This window comes from Canis lupus, chromosome 12 (assembly GCF_011100685.1).
Source record: "Canis lupus familiaris isolate Mischka breed German Shepherd chromosome 12, alternate assembly UU_Cfam_GSD_1.0, whole genome shotgun sequence".
NCBI classification, from domain to species: domain Eukaryota; kingdom Metazoa; phylum Chordata; class Mammalia; order Carnivora; family Canidae; genus Canis; species Canis lupus.
The window spans coordinates 6,367,275-6,375,449 of record NC_049233.1 but is presented as its reverse complement, the minus strand read 5'-3'; the positions used below and the strand labels follow the sequence as shown (position 1 = coordinate 6,375,449).

Sequence of the window (8,175 nt, the reverse complement as noted above, 5' to 3'; positions counted from 1 at the left end):
ATTTTCAATCTTGTGCAATTTATTTATGCTAAATTTATGCTGCACACAAGAGTAATTTCAGGGAATTTTATAGAAGGGGTGTAGTAGAGTTTCTCCTAAATCAAGTGACACTCTGGGCGGCGGCGGGGGAGGGGGGCGGGGAGGGGGACAGCTTGTTACATCAAAGCATCCATCCTTCACTTACATGATTTTAAAGTATTGTTGCAATGTCAATAGTGATAGAAGCAAAAAAAAAAAAAAAAAGTTATAGAAGCAATAGGGTTGTACCTGTAGTTATTCATGGTCTCTTTCCTGTATGGTTAAGTTTGTGTCATTATTATTTTATACAGTTCTTTTTTTTTTTTAAAGATTTATTTATTTATTTATGATAGGCATAGAGAGAAAGAGAGGAAGAGATTCAGGAGGAGGGAGAAGCAGGCTCCATGCCGGGAGCCCGACGCGGGACTCGATCCCAGGGCTCCAGGATCGCGCCCTGGGCCAGAGGCAGGCGCCAAACCGCTGAGCCACCCAGGGATCCCTATTTTATACAGTTCTTAACAGTAAACTGAAGTACAGAAGAAATCACAGCAAAAACAGCTGATTTTGTGGATTGTTTATTGCAAAAGCAGAGGAAAAATCTGAGATAAACCGAAGAAGCAATGTGTTGGATATGTAATACATGTTCTTTCGGTGCCTTCAAGATAACATGATCAGCAACTTACTCCATCCCTTTTGAAAAGAAATATTGAACTGTGTGGCTGGATGGTAGAGCATAGTGGTGAAAAGATCTTATTTTGGAAATCTGTGAGAAAAAGACTCTGCATTTAGTCTTCCACGTCGGATTTCTGTATTTTCACGCACCGTCTTAAAGCAAAATCAAGATTTCACATCTCACTTCCTCTGGTGAACACCCCGTGAATAAGTAAGGCGATAATATGACATCTTACTACAAACCTGACTATTGTTTTCCTGTCCGTGATTTAGTACAAAGTTGATCATCTCCCAATACCAAGTTGTACTGAAAATCCCTTGCGTGGAAATGAAAGTTGTGGCTTGGTTCGGGGAGTGCATCTAGCTGAGCAACGAGCCTGGGTACAGAAACAACATTATTAGATCAGAGATACCCCTAAAAGGTAAGGTAAGGACACAAAAGGAATTTCTTGGGCTTCACAGCTCTGGGTTGGAAGCAACTACAGAGTGAAAGGTGTAAAAAATGGTACCTGCTACCTATTTTGTGTCTCTCTGGGAGATTAACCTACTTTCTTGGCTCATTTTCTTCTTCCTACATCAGTTGGTGTAAAGGCTGCGGTAGCTGGCAGCCTCAGATGACTCCATCTGCATCTGTCAGCATAGTTCAGGGCCTCTCCGGGACACAGAGTCATTTACCTCCATTTCCTCTTGCTTTTCTCCCCACAGCAGGTAACAAGGCTGCCCCAAGCTTCGACACATTCTCTCCCCTGTCCTAAGAACCTGCCAAGCCAAGGACGGTGAGCTAATAGTTGGAGCGTGTATTCCTTTCTGTTTTCCTGTCTTCTGACATCTCCAAGAGGCTGGAGCAGTAAATCTGAGAAAAGCAGCATATAAGTACACACACACACATACACACACACACACACACACACACACACTCACTCACGGGAGAACTCGGACCCAGCCACTTGCTCTCCACTTCTGCTTGCCGTCTGCTGCATCTTAGAAGGTTTCATATTGCTCCTGCAACATTTTTTTGGTTGGAGGGCTGAATGAAACACAACCTTCCCTGCAGACATCAAAGCACGTCTCCTGCATAGCAAACTCTCCAACCAGCCTTTCGTCTCTCCGGCTACATTCCAATTTAACCGGGGCTGCCTTGCATGATAATCAGGCCTAATTACCACTTTATCCTTTGATTGTTGTGCTGAGTTCTGGAACTGCCGAGCTTTTCTCGGTACGGTCCTGCCTCTTCCCGCACTCTCCCTCCTATTATTCAGCATACCCATCTGAGAGAGTTCGCAGATTTAGCCTCATAATTAACAAATGGTCGGAAAGGGCAAGGCTGTGCCTTTGGGAGCTCAACGCTCAGTCCACCTATTAAACTTGAATTTCTTTCACGACAGTGCGAAGACCTTGCCATGGACAGGATATTCCGAATACCTTGGGAGCTTTAAAGAGATTTATTACCAGGTTAAAGAGTAAAACAGGCCCTGAGATGATATCCTCGTTCCCCTAGAGCTATTTTCCTACCTTTTCTCTTACCGCACACACACAAACACCAAGTCGTTTACGAAATGTTGGAGCCAGAGGGAAAGGGGCGTAGACAGGGACCTTCTGGAAACCTTCCACCAGTTTTTCCCCTTTGATAAGATGCATTTTGATGCCTTAGTTTCTCGAACTGAAAAAGGCATCACAGTCAAAATAATTGAAAAAATGGGGGATCAGGTAATCCTGTTGACCTCCATCTTAAGCCACCCAGGTAGATGATCACATATTTTATTTGAAAGTTCTTTTTCATATCCCGTTACACACATTTTCTGAGTGCCTACATGTGCCAGGCACAGTGGTAGGTGCTAGGGAACCCTTAAAAGACTACAAGCAAGACACCTGGCTGGCTGAGCCCCTAGAGCACGTGACTCTCGATCTGGGGGTGCGGGTGGGGGTAGGGTCGTGAGTTTGAGTTCTACTTTGGGCCCAGAGATTACTCCAAAAAAATAAATAAGGGACCACAGGCATTTAGGTGAGGAGGAGGACTAAGAAGACCGGGGAGGTCTAGAGGCAAACATTTTTCAAAAATGTAATCTGAGTGGAACAAAATTGACCTTGAGTTGATATTGTTGAAGCTGGGTTTGGAAACATGATTGCGCATCATTACTATTTTGTCTATTTTTTAGGTTTTAAATGTTCCATAATAGAACGTCGGAAGAAAGGAATGTAAACCGGAACCATAATCTGTAGAACCACCTGGAGGAAACTGGATGAAATGCAGATTCTCTGGCCCCACCCCAATTGTAGCCGGTGTTTCTTGATAGGGCTCAGGAATCTGCATTTTAAGCAAGCTCCTCATGCAAATCCGATGCCTACTGAAGCTTGAGTTCCTTGGCAGGAGAGACAGTAAGTGCCAAGAGTGGAGGCGTAAGAAGAAAAACCATTTATCAGAGAAGAAAAACTTCCCTGGAAACCACTTACGGAGGTCGGACAATTTCATGACTGGAAAGAGGACCTTTGAGATCCAGAGGCCAGGCCAGAGCTTCTCTCACATTGTGAGGTGTGCCGGAATCACCGGGATCCTGTTCAAATGAAGTAGGTTGTGGATGGGGCCTGGAATTCTGCATTTTGAGCTAGCTCCCAGGTAAAGCCTTGCTTCGAGTCTGGGGGATCACCTTTGGATTAGCAAGGATTAGTATTTTACAGAGAAGGAACCTGAGGCTCAGAGAGAAAAATACTTGCTCAGAGCTGCAAGCATCCAAGTGCATCCCTTCGTGCTGCTGCTGACTAAGGAGGCTGAGCCCATGTAGGAGCCTCTTACCTGCTGGGTATGGGGAGCTGGCTCCCTGCAGGGGGATTGCAAATGTGGGCCAGTCCTGGAGCAGGGCTACAGTACAGATTTCTCCTCAGCACCACAGGGGTGATCTGAGGAGCCGCCAAGTGGCCGTTCTGCCACAGTCTGTTGTTTCTTATCATCATGACTACATCTCCCAGGTCTGGGATCTTGAATTCCACTTGGAATTCCATGCAACTTCTTGGGTAATAATTAGATAAACTGAATGCATGACCCAATGCACTGACATGCGCCTGGATTTTAGCAAATTTTCAGTCCGATGCTAGCACACTGAGCAAGTTAGCTATCCTGAGTTGCAAAGGCAATATGGTTTATAATCTATTAAATAGACTCCGTGGTATCAGGATTGGGGAGCATTCTTTGACACAGGAAATCCTGTTTCACACAGTGGCTGGTAAACTCAGAAAACTGATTATCCCAGACCTGGTACAGATTCAAAGATCTTTCCCACTCTCCCTAGAGGGTGGATAAGATAGTTTATCATCCTTAATGAAAGGGGATGCTTGGGTGGGGAGGGGGAGTACTTCTCAACCTTTGAGGTTGAGGTCGGAGACCTTGTCAGTGACAACCCAGGACAGGACCACTGAAGAACTGAGCTGGGGAGTATGTTTTATAATCACTAATTTTCAGGTAGTGAAGAACTATGGTAGGACATTTGGACTCCAGAAATTTCTTTCTTTCTTTTTTTTTTTTTGCTCCAGAAATTTCTAAACAAAAATGTTACTAGAACCCACCCTCCCCCAGACATACACACACACATACACAGGCATTCTCTGCCTATCCCCTCAAATGAAGCATCTTTTCCTCTGGCTTCCAATTTCTGTTGGAAGGAAATGTCTCTGGGTTAGAACAGTCTGTGATCTTTTCCAAAGACATGAGCGAGTCCTCTTGAAACATCACATGTTACGTTTGTATCTTTTGCCCCTGGTCCAAAGACACATTTTCCCTGAGCCTTCTTATCTAGAAATCCTAAGGCAGCTGGGACAGATGAATGGTAGGCAGAGTCTCCAGCCCTTGTGGTCCCAATCTGAGTGAAGTGTGAAAGCTTCCCAGAGGATCAGAGTCCAGAGAAAAGTTAATTTTTGGTTCTAGGCATGTGGACTTAGGTTTTTGTGCCGGTGAGGAGCGAGGGCTCGGAATGAGTAAACTCTTGGGGGTGGGGGTGGGGGGGCTGGGGCGCGCGGCTGGGAGAGGGGCCTAGGGCCTCCCTGGAGCCCAGAGCCTTTAGTAATCTGCTTTGTGAATGGAGTTTAAGGGGGAGGGGGATGCACATACTTGGAATGCCTTTATCTGGGTGGGCTCCTTCTCTCCGGACTTTCAGGATGTGGGAAATGGAAGATGAAAGAGGCTGCATTTCCAGCCTATCAGGTTACAGTGTGTAAAATGGAGAGGGAAAGAAAGGGGGGGATGAAGAGGGTGGGGGGAGAGATGGTGCGGAGGGGGGCGGGAGGCCGTGTCCAGGGGGGCCCGGGAAACCCAGTTTGGGAACTGGCTGGGGAGAGTCAGAAAGAAAGACAGCCGGGCGTGCAGAACACGTTTCGCATCACCTCAGAGCTGTGGAATTTCCTCTCTTCTGGGGGGAGGCCTGTGAAGATGAAGTTGGTTGAAGGTTAGTCGGTGATGAATAATAGCCCAAAGGCGTCTGATGGAGGGTGTTACCCAGTGACTGGTGTTTACAAGCAGAGATTCGGTGGTGGGGAAGGGAGGTGAGAGCCGGGCCGTCTTCGGGCAGAGCTGGTAAGCAAATGCTGTGACCCGAGACTGGAGCCCACGTATGGATTTTATTTGTGTCCAACCCCTGCGGTATGCAGAGCCCGGAGTGTGGGCCGAGGAGGGGCCGAGAGCAGCGGGGAGGTCATCAGAAACAGCGGGAGAACCTCCTCCGTGGGTGAAGGATCCGGGGCCCTGCGGGCACGAGCTGGGCTGTGCTTTGTGTCCCCTGGGCGGTCCCTGCAGCTCTGTTTCTGTTCTAGCTAAGCCACGTGCTCCCCGCCACTCAGCTGTCGCACCCCAGGCTCCGAGGCCCTTAACCTCCCAAGAGCTGAGCTCATTTCTTCCATTCTGCCCAGGCTAGTGTCCTTCCTTCTCCTCTAAAGGGAAAGAGAGACACCCCTACACACACACACACCATCCAAATCTCTACCCCAGTGTGGAAGTGTGCAAAGCAGGGTCCGTAGTTCCTAAGGCCGGGGACATCTCCTTTAGGGGAGAATCAAGATAGTGGAGAAGCATGGGGTCAAGTTATGGTAGAGACTGGCAGAGAGAATGGGGCGTGGGAACATGGGAGAAAGCAATGGGGTAAGCCTGTTCAGAGAAAAGGAATATTTATTAAACCCTGATACTAGCCATAATCAGGCAACACATTGTTCTTATCATAGGATGGGTAGAGAGTTCTTAGATGGCGTATAAATCACCCCATACTATAGATGACAAAAATATTGCTTGTTTGGGAAAAATTATAATACAATAAAATACACTTGTCACAAACCATACCAAGCTTTGTTTCATCTTTTTTCTCTTGTTTCAGAAAGCCGTTTAGGATTTTGCAGTCCTCATTTCCAAACATCTATTAGGGCCTTACTGTAGTCGCGTGAGAGGTTCAGTTAATAAAGATTTCTGGTTGATAGATAGCCAAAGCAAACACCCTTTTGCACACTATCTTCTTTGAATTGCTACTAAACTATAGAAGCATTCAGTACCCCCCCCGTTTTTTTTTTTTTTTTTTATCATTTTACACAAATCGAACACTCACGTTCTTCTCCTTTCTTTTACAAACATCTTCCCCCAACAGTTTTGGAAAATAAATACAGTGCTTCTTTCTCTGTTATCTGCTCTCTGACTACCTTTCCTAGGAGAGCTGTAGCCTTGACCCTTGCCAGACTAAACCCAGCTTCCCTGATCTACACTGGTTCTTTTTTTTTTTTTTAAGATTTTTAATTTATTTATTCATGAAAGACCCGCAGAGAGAGGCAGATACATAGGCAGAGGGAGAAACAGGCTCCTCATAGGGAGCCCGATCCAGCCAAAGGCAGATGCTCAACCACTGAGCCACCCAGGCGTCCTTATTTATTTATTTATTTATTTATTTATTTTTAAGTAATCTCTACAGCCATCTTGGGACTTGAACTCACAACCTTGAGATCAAGAGTCGCCTGCCTCATGGACTGTGCTGGCAGGGCGCCCCTGAACACCACAGTCATTTTCTAAATTTGACTTTTTTTTTTTTTTGAAAGGGTTATTAAAGGGATGCCTGGGTGGCTCAGGAGTTAAGCATCTGTCTTCAGCTCTGGTCATGATCCTGCGGTCCCAGAATTGAGTCCCACATTGGGCTCCCTGTATGGAGCCTGCTTCTCCCTCTGCCTATATCTCGGCCTTTCTCTGTGTCTCTCATGAATAAATAAATAAAATCTTAAAAAGAAAAAAAAAAGGAAAGGTTTTAAATTTGGGATGGAAACTATTATTTGAACTGGTCCTTCTGGATTTCCTAGTGGTTTCCTAAGAACAGGTAAGGGCGTTAACTCAAGTGATATTTCCTTTGTGCCCAAGTAAAATCAGCCAACAGCATGCTTTTCTATTCTTAGTAGACATGAAAATTAATTTTTGAAAGTCCTATAGTTAGCTTAGTCCATCATAACCTGCTCTTGACCTTAGTGGAGGATCTAAGGACTCGGATGTTAAAATTAGAACTGACTTTGAGTGCTGGCCCTATTTACCAGCTGTGCACCTTATTTTTATTTAACTAACACTTATACAGCATTTACTATGTGCCAAGCACTGTTCTAAGCGTTTTACAAATATTTGCTTGGCTAATCCTCAGAGTAGTCTTATTATTATGTAACACTATTATGAAGTAGTGTTATTATTGTCCTCGCTTTACAGATGAGGAATCTGAGACGTGGAGATGTGAGGTAATCTGCCCACTGACGAACATGAGCATAAGCTTGCTTCCCTAGCACGTCCCCTGCGAGGTGGGAGGCGGAGCTCTGGTTCAGAGCTACCTTGGACAAGTCACTGAGCGGTGCCCGGGCCCTGTGAAGCATGGAAACTGGCAGCAGGGAAGACACACACATGTGAAAACCCAAACAGTGAAGCCAGAGGGGAGGGAGATTCCGAGGGCTACTCCTCCCACCCCCATCCCCGTGTAGAGTAGCATACCTTCTTATAATTCAATTCACAGCCTCAGTCCTGTACCATTTCCGTTTCCTTGAACTGCATCTAGACATGATTCTGGTCCTCACCAGCTTCTGACCTCATTACTCATTCTGTTTACGGCTTGGCCTCACCCTTCAGACTGCCCTGATTTCCCAGATAGGAATTTGGCTGCTCTCATTGACTATGATTCAGATTTGTGCCCCGGCCACACTGCAGGAAGCCCTCCTGGCTACATAGCCCTCTGGCCAGAGTGATTCGGAGACTCCCTTCTCCTTCCTTCTCCGAGCCCCCCTGTCGTGGGTAAGGCAGAGCTCTATGAATATATCCCACTCCAGAGAGTCAGGGCTGGGTCACAGAGAATGCTGAATGAAATCTGGGGTGGAGGGAGGGAGCCATGGAAGGATTTGGAGTTGGAGGGGTGGATAATGTGATGAAGGAGGCTTTTGAGGAAGATGGGTGTGTTCAGAATAGCATAGAGGAGGGTTGAGGCTCTGGAGGCAGGGGCATCC

General features: G+C 46.3%; 1 long non-coding RNA gene across 1 annotated transcript; it reads left to right on the top strand.

Annotated features, from left to right (window-relative positions):
* Window positions 1-203: 203 nt before the first annotated feature.
* Window positions 204-4,662, top strand: LOC119876846. Its single transcript, XR_005367368.1, has 3 exons — window positions 204-1,112; window positions 1,396-1,466; window positions 2,847-4,662. It is a non-coding gene; the product is annotated as an uncharacterized LOC119876846 (long non-coding RNA).
* Window positions 4,663-8,175: the final 3,513 nt, after the last annotated feature.